At 49.0% G+C, this 13497-nt stretch overlaps 1 protein-coding gene across 2 annotated transcripts in view; it reads right to left on the bottom strand.

Moving 5' to 3' along the window:
• Positions 1-13497, bottom strand: part of EPB41 (erythrocyte membrane protein band 4.1) — a 237568-nt gene that overhangs the window by 216199 nt on the left and 7872 nt on the right. The window lies entirely within an intron of this gene.

Genomic DNA, 13497 nt, shown 5'->3' with positions numbered 1-13497 from the left:
ACTAAAAATATGAAATTAGCTGGGCATGATGGCATGCACCTGTAGTCCCAGCTACTCAGGAGGCTGAGGCAGGAGAATCACTTGAATCCAGGAGGCGGACGTTGCAATGAGCTGAGATTATGCCACTGCAATCCAGCCTAGGCAACAGAGCGAGACTCTGTCCCAAAGAATAATAATAATAACAACAACTACATTTTGGTTTTTATTTTTTTTGAGACAGAGTCTCTCTCTGTCACCTAGGCTGGCGTGCAGGCCTGTTGCCCCGGCCTGGAGTGCCAGGCACATATTAAGTACTTTTTAGGTATTACTGCATTTAGCTTCTTAACAATAATACTTAGGCAATATTATTAGCCTCAGGTACAGTTGAAGAAACTACAGCTTAGATAAGTGAGAAGCCATGTGGTGGCTCACACCTATAATCCCAACACTTTGGAAGGCCAGGGTTGGAGAATTGCTTGAGGCCAGGAGTTTGAGATTAGCCTGGGGAATATAGTGAGACCCCATCTCTACAAAAAAAAAAATTTTTTTTTTTTTTTTTTTTTTTTTTGAGGAGTCTCACTCCATCACCCAGGCCGGAGTGCAGTGGCGTGCTCTTGGCTCACTGCAACCTCCACCTCCCTGGTTCAAGCAATTCCCCTGCCTCAGCCCCTAAGTAGCTGGGATTATAGGCATATGCCACCATGTCCAGCTAATTATTTTGCATTTTTAGTAGAGACAGGATTTCACGATGTTGGTCAGGCTGGTCTTGAAGTCCTGACCTAGTGATCCACCTACCTCAGCCTCCCAAAGTGTCAATATTACAGGCGTGAGCCACCACGCCCAGACAAATAAATTTTTTAATTAAAAAAAAAGCTGATATGGCGCTAGCTTTGGAGTCTTAAAGAAAAACAAAATAGCCAAGCGCAGTTGCACCTGCCTGTGGTCCCAGCTACTCGAGAGACTGAGGTGGGAGGATCACTGGAGCCTGGGAGGTCTAGGTTGCAGTGAGCTGGGATCGCACTACCATGCTCTACCACTTTGTGACAGAGCAAGACTGTCTCAAAAAAGAAAAAAGAAAGGGCAGGCACAGTGGCTCACTCATTGCCAAGGAATGTCTTAACTACCATCCACCAGGTCAACTTTTACTATTTCAGCTTTCCTCCCTCTGGCCCTTTTTTCTTGGTATGTCTCCACAGCAAAACCAATGCATAGGGGTAATGTAGTCCCAGCACTTTGAGAGGCCGAGGCAGGAGGATTACTTGGGCCCAGGAGTTTGAGACCCGCCTGGGCAACATAGTGAGACCCTATCTCTATTTAAAAAAAAAAAGAAAGAAAGAAAAGTTAGGTGATTTGCCCAACGTCACAGCTTAAACTAGGTTTGTCTGATGCCACTGTTCTCTAACGCATACTGCTTTCATATCACTCAGGAAAGCACTTTGGAAATGACGTGAATGAGTAACATTAGCATCTATCCCAAGACCTCAGGGAAAGGCTGTCCTGGTTGCTTCTGATTATAGCCCTGGGACATTCAAGGAGAGACCCACTGATCTGGCCTCCCATGACCCCTCCAACCCCCTTCTCTTACCAGCTGGAGTGAGCCTAATGACCCTGATCCAGCAAAGCCTCTGCTCACTCAGCCTTAACCCACTAATTCTCACTAGGGGAGGGAACCCTCAGGCGTAGAGGGTTTCCCAAGAAACAGAGAGGCTCTGTGCCACCTACTAGCTGACCTGCTTCTAAAACTGGTAAAGTCAGCCTGGCCCAACCTTCACTTGAAAGAGGGACAGGGCAGAAGAGGAGTTATAAGTAGAGGGTTTGGGGGTACAGAAATCGCCAGGTTTAACTTGCTGCAAGACTCTCCAAAGCTACTGCTATAGGACAGGTCCTGAGCTGCCCAGCTAGCATTTAACTAACCTCAGTTTCCAAGACTTGTAGTGACTGGGAGCACTTTAATGGGGAAGAAATTGAGAAATTGGGGCCAGGTGTGGTGGCTCACGCCTATAATCCCAACACTTTGGGAGGCCAAGGCAGGCAGATCACTTGAGGCCAGAAGTTCGACACCAGGCTGGCCAACATGGCGAAACCCCGTCTCTACTAAAAATACAAAAAATTAGCCGGGCATGGTGGTGTGTATCTGTAGTCCCACCTACTCGGGAGGTTGAGGCAGGAGAATCACTTGAACCCAGGAGGCGGAGGTTGCAGTGAGCCAAGATCATGCCACTATACTCTACACTCCGTTTTAAAATCTCTTTTGGCTGGGCGCGGTGGCTCATGCCTGTAATCCCAGCACTCTGGGAGGCCGAGGTGGGTGGATCACGAGGTCAAGAGATCGAGACTATCCTGGTCAACATGGTGAAACCCTATCTCTACTAAAAATACAAAAAATTAGCTGGGCATGGTGGCACACGCCTGTAATCCCAGCTACTCAGGAGGCTGAGGCGGGAGAATTGCCTGAACCCAGGAGGCGGAGGTTGCAGTGAGCCGAGATTGCGCCATTGCACTCCAGTCTGGGTAACAAAAGTGAAACTCCGTCTCAAAAAAAAAAAAAAAAAAAAAAAATCTATTTCTTTCTATATCCTCAGCTCCACCATAAATTTGCTGTATGACTCTAGGCAAGTTATCTACTCTTCATCAGCTCAGCTGCCACAACAAAATGCCATAGATTTGGTGCTTAAACAACATAAAGTTGTTTTCTAACAGTTCTGGAAGCTGGAGTCAGAGATCAGGCCTGGCCAGGTTCTGTCGAGGGTACTCTTCCTAGCTGGCAGATGGCCACCTTTTTGCTGTGTCCTCAATGGTGGAGAGAGAGCAAGCCTTCTGGTATCATTTTTTCTTTTATTTTTCTTTCTTTTTTTTTTTTTTTGAGACAGAATCTTGCTCTGTTGCCCAGGCTGGAGTGCAGTGGTGTGATCTTGGCTCACTGCAACCTCTACCTCCCAGGTTCAAGCGATTCTCATGCCTCAGCCTGCTAAGTAGCTGAGATTACAGATGTGTGCCACTATACCAAGTGCTTTATGTACAATATGTCACTTTACCTTCACAACAGCACCTTGAGGAAGGTATGACTATAATTTCCACTTTACAGATGAAGAAATGGAGTCTCAGGTCAGGCACAGTGGCTCACGCTTGTCATCCGAGCCCTTTGGGAGGCCAAGGTGGGCGGATCACCTGAGGTCAGGAGTTCAAGACCAGCCTGGCCAGTGAAACCCTGTCTCTACTAAAAATACAAAAATTATTTTTTTTTCTTATGGTGTGGTGGTGGGCGCCTGCAGTCTGAGCTACTCAGAAGGCTGAAGCAGGAGAATCGCTTGAACCCAGCAGGTGGAGGTTGCAGTGAGCTGAGATTACGCCACTGCACTCCAGCCTGGGCAACAAAGTGAGATCTTTTCCCCCCAAAAAAGAGAAAACAAAAAAAAAATAGAAGCAGGGCGAGGTGGCTCACGCCTGTAATCCCAGCACTTTGAGAAGCCAAGGGTAGATCACGAAGTCAAGAGATCAAGACCATCCTGGCCAACATGGTGAGACCCCGTCTCTACTAAAAATTCAAAAATTAGTTGGGTATGATGGCACGCGCCTGTAATACCAGCTATTCGGGAGGCTGAGGCAGGTAAATCACTTGAACCCAGGAGGCAGGGGTTGCAGTGAGCCGAGATCATGCCACTGCACTCCAGCCTGGCGACAGATGAAACTCAGTCTCAAAAAAACAAAAAAAAAGAAAAAGAAATAGAGTCTCAGAGAAGTGAAAAACTTGTCCAGGATCACCCAGCTAGTAAGTGTCAGAGTTAGACCTGAAACCCACATCTGCCGGCCCTGTTGCTAGTATTATTTTTACAGATGGCCTGCATTGCCATGATGGTCATTACCATAATACCAGCAAATATGTGCAGAGTACCAGCTAAGTACCTAAGTACTTTACCTGCATTCTCTTATTTAATTCCAACAACAACCCTCTAGAGTGAGTACTATTTTAGCCCCATTTTATAGCTTTGGGAACTGACGTCAGAGAGGTGAAGTGATTTGCCCCAGCGTCACACAGCTAGGAAGGGGTATGGTTGGGAAGTCAGCTGTGTGTGAGTCTAGAACCCAACTCCTTGTTTATGACACTATCTTGCCTCTCTTCCCTAGTGAGGTCAAGCAGGCGTCTTTATCTCTGTTTGACAGATGAGAAAACTGAGGCCCAGCAAGAGGCAGTGATGTGCCTAGGAACACACAGCAAGTCAGTAGCTACACAGAGACTTAAGCTCAGGCTCCTGAGTCTCAAACCCGGGATAATTTCCTCCACTTAGAATCTTGAGCATCAGAAAATGCCCCTGTCCAATAGACATTTGGAAACCTACCTTACCTCCCCTGAGGGTGTGAGGAATGAAACCCCCTCTGTACCAGGCCAGGCATTGATAGCCAGGGGTGTTAGATGAAAACGTTGCAGGATACTGCCTGAGAAAACAGCAGTCGAGCTGGTGACCCAAGTGCCCCTACCTTTGGGCACCTCCATCTTGGTCTCCCTACATCATGGACCCCGAGCTGGGAAGGGGAGAGTTTCAGAGGAAGCTGCTCCAAGCCTGAGCTCCCACTGTCTAGCACAGCTCTCTCCTGTGATTTCTGCTGAAAAACAAAAAGCTCGATCCACTAGGCCTAAGTGCTAATTACCAATAATGACATAATAACAATTGCGGACCCAACAGCCAAACAGCCCCAACTAGAAATTCTGCAAAGCTCAGGCTCCAGGACAAAAGATCTGGGGACTCCAATTGAAACTGATGCCCTGGCAGAAAATACCAGAAGCATTCAGAAGCAAAAGAGCCTCGGAGTAGACCCAGCCAAAGTATGATCTGGCAGATGGAAAGGATGACGACCATTCACTTTTTCTTTCACTCGTACATTTATGGAGACTCTACTGTATACTCAATATATTCCTAGATCCAGAGAGAATAGGCTTCATGTCGTTATTAGTTTACTCCTCAAATATTTACTGAGCACTTCCTATGCACCATGCACTGTTCTAGGTACAAGGGATATAACGCTGAATAATACAGACAAAAATCACCATCATCATGGAGCTTACTATTCCAGTGGGAGGAGAGACAATAAATAATACAGTATGTCAAAGAGTGATAAGTGCTATGGATAAACCTAAGCAGAGAGTGCTGAGGTTAGAGGACAGAAAGGTGTTACAATTTCAGTAAGATAGGAAGCCAGGCGTGGTGGTTCACACCTGTAATCCCAGAACTTTGGGAGGCCAAGGTGGGCAGATCAACTGAGGTCAGGAGTTCAAGACCAGCCTGGCCAACATGGTGAAACCCCGTCTCTTCTAAAAATACAAAAATTAGATGGGTATGGTGGCACATGCTTGTAATCCCAGCTACTCAGGAGGCTGAGACAGGAGAATCCCTTGAACCCCGGAGGAGGAGGTTGCAGTGAGCCAAGATTGCACTGCTGTACTCCAGCCTGGGCAACAGAGCAAGACTCCATCTCAAAATAATAATAATAATAAATAAATAAAAAGGAAAAGTCTTATTGAGAAGCTGATGTTAAAACAAAAAATTTAAAGAGATGAGAGAACAGGCCGGGCGCGGTGGCGCAAGCCTGTAATCCCAGCACTTTGGGAGGCCGAGGCGGGTGGATCACGAGGTCGAGAGATCGAGACCATCCTGGTCAACATGGTGAAACCCCGTCTCTACTAAAAATACAAAAAATTAGCTGGGCATGGTGGCGCGTGCCTGTAATCCCAGCTACTCAGGAGGCTGAGGCAGGAGAATTGCCTGAACCCAGGAGGCGGAGGTTGCGGTGAGCCGAGATCGCGCCATTGCACTCCAGCCTGGGTAACAAGAGCGAAACTCTGTCTCAAAAAAAAAAAAAAGAGATGAGAGAACAAGCTACAGAAGTGTCTGGGAGTAGTGTTCTGGACCAAAGGACTCGCTAGTGCAAAGGCCCTGGGGTGGAAGTGTGCTTGATGTGTTCAAGCACCTGCCTCTAATCTTTAACAGCTGAGGGGCCTGCTGGGGAAGGAATCAGACACAGACTAGTGTACTTAAACTCTCGTTAGCCTCAGGACAACCTGGAAGGTAACATTCTGCCCACTATTCTCACCATTTTACAAACAAAGGAGTGAGAAGGGAAGTAAATGATCTAACCAGGCACAGTGGCTCATGCCTATAATCCCAGAATTTTGGGAGGCTGAGAGGGCAGATAACTTGAGGTCAGGAGTTCAAGACCAGCCTGGCCAACATGGTGAGACCCCATCTCTACTAAAAACACAAAGATTAGCCAAGTGTGGTGGCACATGCTTATATTCCCAGCTACTTGGGAGCCTGAGGCAAGAGGTTCGCTTGAACCCAGGAGGCAGAGGTTACGGTAAGGCAGGATCATGCCACTGCACTCTAGCCTGGGCGACAGGAGACTCCATCTCATAAATAAATAATCCCACATCACACAGCTAGAATAGGCATGTCTGTCTGACTCCACCTTTCTGTGGCCAGTCTCTGGCCCATCTGTGAAAACCCTAAATATTTATCAAGTGAATGAATGACTCAATCAATCCTGTACATACATTTCTCAAGTCCTTCCTTCCTTCTCAATGAACTCTTTTATAACTTCTTTTTTTTTTTTTTTTTTTTTTTTTTGAGACGGAGTTTTGCTCTTGTTACCCAGGCTGGAGTGCAATGGCGCGATCTCGGCTCACCACAACCTCCGCCTCCTGGGTTCAGGCAATTCTCCTGCCTCAGCCTCCTGAGTAGCTGGGATTACAGGCACGCGCCACCATGCCCAGCTAATTTTTTGTGTTTTTAGTAGAGACGGGGTTTCACCATGTTGACCAGGATGGTCTCGATCTCTTGACCTTGTGATCCACCCGCCTCGGCCTCCCAAAGTGCTGGGATTACAGGCTTGAGCCACCGCGCCCGGCCTTATAACTTCTTGTTATCTCTACTGATCACAGAATAATGACGACAATAATAATTCCAAAATGTCAGCTATGGACTGAGTACTTTATACAGATTATTTAATTTAGCCCTTAAATAATCCTATGAGAAGATGCTATAAGGGAAAAAAACTGAAGCTCACTTAGTTAAAGCAACTTGTTAGAGGTCCCACAGCTGGTAAGGGGTGAAGCTGGGATTTAAACCAAAGTCTGTCTGCTCATAGATCCCTACTTTTAATCCTGTAGTATTAGTAGAAACCTCTGACCTCAATCCATCCCCTTCCTTTTTAAATCAGAAAATGAAGGCTCAGGAAGGGCAGGTGATTTGCCCAAGATCTCACAGCATGAAGAGCTAGGAAGGCAGGTGTTTCTTTCACTCTACCATTTTTGGGGCTGTGAACCAGGTTTCTCTTTTGGGCCTGTTTCCCAGCCTCTTTGGAAGTCTTCAGGTCATCCTAGCTCCCAAGGATGGTTCCAAGGAGTTCACAGACCATCACTGTCCCCCCAGCCTCAGCCTAGATGGCATGGGGCCCTTTCTACTCTCTGCTTTTCCAGAGGGCCTGAGGGCATCATAGGAGGCTGCAGACAGGAAACTCTAGGATGGGGCCAGAATGTCCCAGGAAAGGGAGAAGAGGGGAAGGTAGTGTAACAGATGCTGAGCCTCCTGCTTTAAAACTGGCTTATCAGGTGTCATTTGTTCAATAGAAACCAAAGCAGATACTCCAAGTCCCTAGATCAGGAAGGGGCAGGGCAGAAGAAGTTTTTAAGAGGCAGTAGCTATAACAATAGCTTCCTGCTGTCGAGGACTCACTAGGTGCTTTCTGTACATTATTGCTGATCCTCATGGTAAAACAGTGCCCCTCTACAGTGGAAGAAACTGAGGCTCAGAGAGGTAAAGTGACAGCCAAGGCCACTGTACCACATGCATCTATGGGACAGTGCACCGAGGGTCTGGAGACCTGGGTTTCTACTGTGTCTCCTTGCGCCGACAGCTACTTGCTCTGATCTGAGGTCCCTGTGTCTGTTCCAGAAGGGATTTGCCGGCTAACGTCTGTTGCATGATCCAGAAGGCTGAGGGATCCAGCTCTGCCTTGACCACCGGGCTTCAAGAAAGACTGCACATCACACTCGTCTCAGAAGCAACAGAAGAAAAGGGCCTGCTTATCCACTCCCAGGAAAAAAAATAAAGCTATTTTCTAAATATGCATCCCTATTTCAGGGCTGCTGCTGGCTTTGGCCTCTAGCCAGGGCAGGGCCTCTAGTGCAGGGGATGGGAGGGTGCCCAGGCCTCAAGACTGAGAATCCTGGGGCCCAAGGCCAAAGTGGGCAAGGGGCAGGAGGGGAGCCAGCTTGGCAGTGGGCCAGGACCCCCACTGGAGACTTGATCTTGTTTCTTAATCTTTTCCTTCCTTTCTTGGCCAGAACAGGCTGCCAGGAGAGGCAGGGAAAGCAGTGGGTGGGGCCAAGAAGATTAAGGAGTCTAAATGATGATGGTTTAATTAGCTCCTGTTTATGGGTACACAATACATGTAGACACTGGGCCTGGCCATTTGTGAGGATTATCTCACTGAAGCCTCCGCCCTTCCCTGGGAGGAAAGCCTGCTGTTCCCACTTTACTGAGGTGGAAACTGAGGGGTAGACAGGAAGTGACTGACTGGGGACCACATGGCTTTTCAGTGTCAGGGCTGCCAGTGCTCCCTGGTTATTGACTCCTGAGAGAGGCAGCCACTTGATCTGGCCGGGGTAGTGCAGAGGAGGGGGAGAAGCTGGGGACTCCCCAAAGCCCTGCCTGACTTGGGCCCTGCTTCCCTGATCAGCCTCATCCTCTGTCACTGCCTGCCTCTCCCTTTGTGATCCAGCCATACCAATGACAGTGCTCATCTATCCTGAGCACCGTATGCAGGCTTGAACCTTGACACATCCTGTTCCTGTACCTAGAAAGTTGTTCCCACCACTGCCTGCCTAGAGAGCTCTTACTCATCCTTCAAAGCCCAGCCTAGCTCTTTTCCCCTGATTCCCTGAAAGAGTTAACCACCTGCTCCCCTGGGCTCATTCTGCAAATGGCGATGCGTCCATAAGGAGCAGGAACCCTGTGTGAGTCACCTTTGTGTCCCCAGAACCTAGCATGTCGGTTCTCAATAAATGTTTCCTATCTCTAGTTGTATTTTATCACTGAATCTTTGAGGCAAGCAAAACAGGTTTTCTTATTCTCACTCTCAAGGCAAGGAAAGGAGAGCAAGAGAGAGGGAGTGATGGGAGTTCGTTCTCTCTTTCTTTTCCTTCCCTTCCTTTCCTCCCTTCCCTTCCTTCTTTCCTTCCTACATGGGTCTCACTTTATCACCCAGGATGGAGTATAATGGTGCCATCACAGCTCACTGCAGCCTCATCCTTGTGGGCTCAGGGATCCTCCCACCTCAGCCTCCCAAGTAGTTGGAACATCAGGCACACGCACAATGCCCAGCTGATTTTCGTATTTTTGTAGAGATGGGGTTGCTCCATGTTGCCTAGGCTTGTCTTGAACTCTTGGGCGCAAGTGATCTTCCTGCCTCAGCCTCCCAAAGTGGTGGGATTACAGGTGTGAGCCACCATGCCTGGCGATTCCTGAGGTCCCACAGACATTCAGTAACACTGGTAGGTCTAGAACCCAGGGCTTTTCTGCGCCACACAGCTCCTGGCTGACCCCCACCACCAAAGAGGTCTCATCCCTACCAGACCTAGCAGGGTCACCACAAGGGACCCCTGAGATAGGAGTGGGAGCCCTGGGCCCTGGTGGCCACAGGCTTTGCCCCAGTGTCCAGCTTAGACATAACTGCTGCCTGGGAAGCTGAGGGGAAAGGTAGTGAGAGCGGTTGAATGGCTTTTACCCTCAACCCAGCTCTGCCTCCTCCTCCCAGATCTGTCCCTCAGCCAGAGGCCCCAGTGGGCCCACTGGCCCCAGGCCCCAAGATCTCTCTGGCCCTCTCCTCTCCTTCCTGGCCGCTGTAGTTCATTATCATTCCCCGCTGGCTCTGCCTCCTGAACAGACTTCCTGTTGCCCACTGCTCCCATCCCATGGCACAGTCCCCTGCCCAAGATCTTGGCATCTCTCGCCTGGACAGTTCCCACTGCCCCTGTCCCTGCCCCTCCCTGCTTAATATCCAGTAGCTCCCCATTGCTATGGGTTAAGTCCTCTTCACTGGGTCTTGAGCCTGTCACTTCAGCTGCATTCCCCCAAGTGCAGGTCATGTCTCTGTACCTTGGCACATGCAGTTCCTTCCATTAGAATCTCCTTTCCTTCCTTCTGCCTAAGAACACCTATTCGATAAAGGTGGAGTTGGTAGTTTCTGGATCCTTGTTCCCAACTAGACTCAGCGCCTTGTGGGGAAGGTGGGGAAGGACCACACAGATTCATCTGTGGGCCCCATGCCCAGCACAGGGCCTGACACGGAGGAAAAGCAGATGACTAGGAAAGGGAGGTATGTTCTTACTTCCATGAGGCCACCTCCCTCCCTTCACATGCCTTAGGAGCCTGTCAGACTAGGCTGCTATTCACCCACCCCAGCAGTTCTCTGCCAGACCTGGTCTCTCCTATCCCAAGAGGAACAGCTTTATAATCCCCAAATCATGTTCATAATTATAACAACAACCACTGTTACTATTTGGACTTTTTTTTTTTTTTTTTTTTTTTTTGAGATAGAGTTTCGCTCTTGTTGCTCAGGCTGGAGTGCAATGGCGCAATCTCAGCTCACCGCAACCTCTGCCTCCTGGGTTCAGGCAATTCTCCTGCCTCAGCCTCCTGACTAGCTGGGATTACAGGCACGCGCCACCACGCCCAGCTAATTTTCTGTATTTTTAGTAGAGATGGGGTTTCACCATGTTGACCAGGATGGTTTTGATCTCTTGACCTCATGATCCACCCGCCTCGGCCTCCCAAAGTGCTGGGATTACAGGCGTGAGCCACCGCGCCCGGCTTGTTACTATTTGTTGAATGCTCACATGGGCCTCTTATTTAATACTCACAAGAAGTCTAAGAGGTAGGTAATTATTGTCACTTTACAGGTAAGGAAGCCAAGGCTCCAAGAGGTTAGATATCTTGCCTAAGGTCACGTAGCTGGTAAACACTAGGTACAAGATTCAAAGGCAGGCCTGCCTGATCCTCAAGCACCAGGCTGTCCAGCCTTCTCCTGTTTTCTATTACCTTTTCTCTTTAAACTCTTACAGCAGCAGGCCTGGGTGGGGGTGCAGTGTGGGTGTGTGAATTTATTCATCTGACAAACACGCCAGTAGCTCCCACCAGCCCTGTACTGGTCACTGGAGATGGACAAAGAGAATTTAGATGTGGACTCTGCCTCCCTGGGGGGATAAGAGAGTTTCACACTAAGAATTTGGGCCTTGGGGCCAGGTGCGGTGACTCACACCTGTAATCCCAGCACTCTGGGAGGCTGAGGCAGCCAGATCACCTGAGGTCAGGAGTTTTAAAGCAGCCTGACAAATATGGTAAAACCGCATCTCTACTAAAACTATAAAAATTAGCCAGGCGTCGTCGCACATGTCTGTGGTCCCAGTTACTCAGGAGGCTGAGACAGGAGAATCATTTGAACCCGTGAGGCAGAGGTTGCAGTCAGCCAAGAACACACCACTGCTCTCTAGCCTGGGCAGCAGAGGAAGACATCATCAAAAAAATAAATAAATAAATAGAATTTGGGCCTTGAAGTGAGCTTGGGTCTGAGCCGCAGCTGCAACTCTAAAGAGCTGTGGAATTCTGAGTGACTCACTTGACTTACCCAGTGCCATGAAGCGGGGATGATAATACCTGCTTGAGAGGGTCTTCCAGGTCGCTAGGAGGAGTGCGTGAGATAATGTGTCTGAAATAGCACATAACCTGCCCAGCCCCTAAGAAACAGCCAATAAATGGCAATAATATACATGATGACTAGAGAGTCCTGGGCTCCCTGGGCCACGGTGGGATGTATTTCTCCAGGGCCCTCCCTAGAGCCACCTCAACCAGAGCCAAATAACAATAGGGATAATAATGCCTAATCTGCCTGTTTCCTAATTAAATGGTTCTTCAAGGGAGGTGTCTTTTAATAACCCTACTTTACAGGTAAGGCAACTGAGGCAGAGAAGGGGTTATGGAACTAAGTCACACAGCAAGAGTGGTTAAACTGGAACATCCACTCAGCTCCTCCCACACCAGGCAGAGCCCAACCCTAGTCCCAGGGCCCCTGGTCAGCCTGCTGGGAAGTTCAGGGGATCCTGGGATTCCAGTCCCAACTGGGTGAGAAGTTAAAAGTAGACTTGTAATTCTAGCAGTCTGGGAGGCCAAGGCGGGTGGATCACAAGGTCAGGAGTTCAAGACTAGCCTGGCCAACACAGTGAAACCCTGTCTCTACTAAAAAATATAAAAATTAGGCCGGGCGCGGTGGCTCAAGCCTGTAATCCCAGCACTTTGGGAGGCCGAGGCGGGTGGATCACGAGGTCGAGAGATCGAGACCAACCTGGTCAACACGGTGAAACCCCGTCTCTACTCAAAATACAAAAAAAATTAGCTGGGCATGGTGGCGCGTGCCTGTAATCCCAGCTACTCAGGAGGCTGAGGCAGGAGAATTGCCTGAACCCAGGAGGCGGAGGTTGCGGTGAGCCGAGATCGCGCCATTGCACTCCAGCCTGGGTGACAAGAGCAAAACTCCGTCTCAAAAAAAAAAAAAAAAAAAAAATATATAAAAATTAGTTGGGCATGGTGGTGGGTGCCTGTAATCCCAGCTACTTGGGAGGTTAAGGCAGGAGAATCTCTTGAACCTGGTGGAGGTTGCAGTGAGCCGAGATCATGCCGCTGCACTCTAGCCTGGGCGATAGAACTAGAGTCTGTCTCAAAAAAAAAAAAAAAAGGAAAAAAGTAGGAGAAAGGAGCCAGAAAAAGGAACACTTGGTCCTCTCCCAGAATTGTAAAATGAGCCCAGAGCTGGGAAGAAACAACAGTTAGCAAATGGGGCCCTGCGTTGGGTTCTTCTCATCGACTCCTTCCCACACCTACGCGGGGAAAGTGTTGAGATATATACAACACAGATGAGGTCTCCAAGACTCAGAGAAGAGCATGCCTTGTCCAGGGTCACACAGCTAGGAAAGTGGCAATACTAGAAGGGCAGGGTCCCTCCCCAGCTCTCCCATTCTGCCCCAAATCTTCCCAGCTGCGTCTCTCTTCTGATGAAAACTAGATGCTCGCTGGGCATGGTGGCTCACACCTGTAATCCTAGCACTTTGGGAGGCCGAGGTGGGTGCATCATCTGAGTTCAGGAGTTCAAAACCAGCCTGGCCATCATCGTGAAACCCCATATTAAAAAAAAAAAAAAAAAAAAAAACTAGAGGCTCTGTCACTCCCTTCCAGGAAGTCCAGTTGCCCAGGCCCCTCTCTGTGCTGATTGATACATGCTGGGTTCTCGGCCCCTTACTAAGTGCAAAGGACCCAGAGCTCACTTTACCAGAGCCCTGGTCCGCAAGAAAGTCACAGTCTATTGAGCAAATAGGGGATTCACATTCACTGAGCCCCGCCGGGCGCGGTGGCTCAAGCCTGTAATCCCAGCACTTTGGGAGGCCGAGGCGGGTGGATCACGAAGTCAAGAGAT

The sequence above is a fragment of the Saimiri boliviensis genome, chromosome 11 (assembly GCF_048565385.1).
Source record: "Saimiri boliviensis isolate mSaiBol1 chromosome 11, mSaiBol1.pri, whole genome shotgun sequence".
NCBI classification, from domain to species: Eukaryota; Metazoa; Chordata; class Mammalia; order Primates; family Cebidae; genus Saimiri; species Saimiri boliviensis.
Note: the sequence above shows the minus strand (reverse complement) of the source record. Positions and strands in the feature narration are given on the sequence as shown.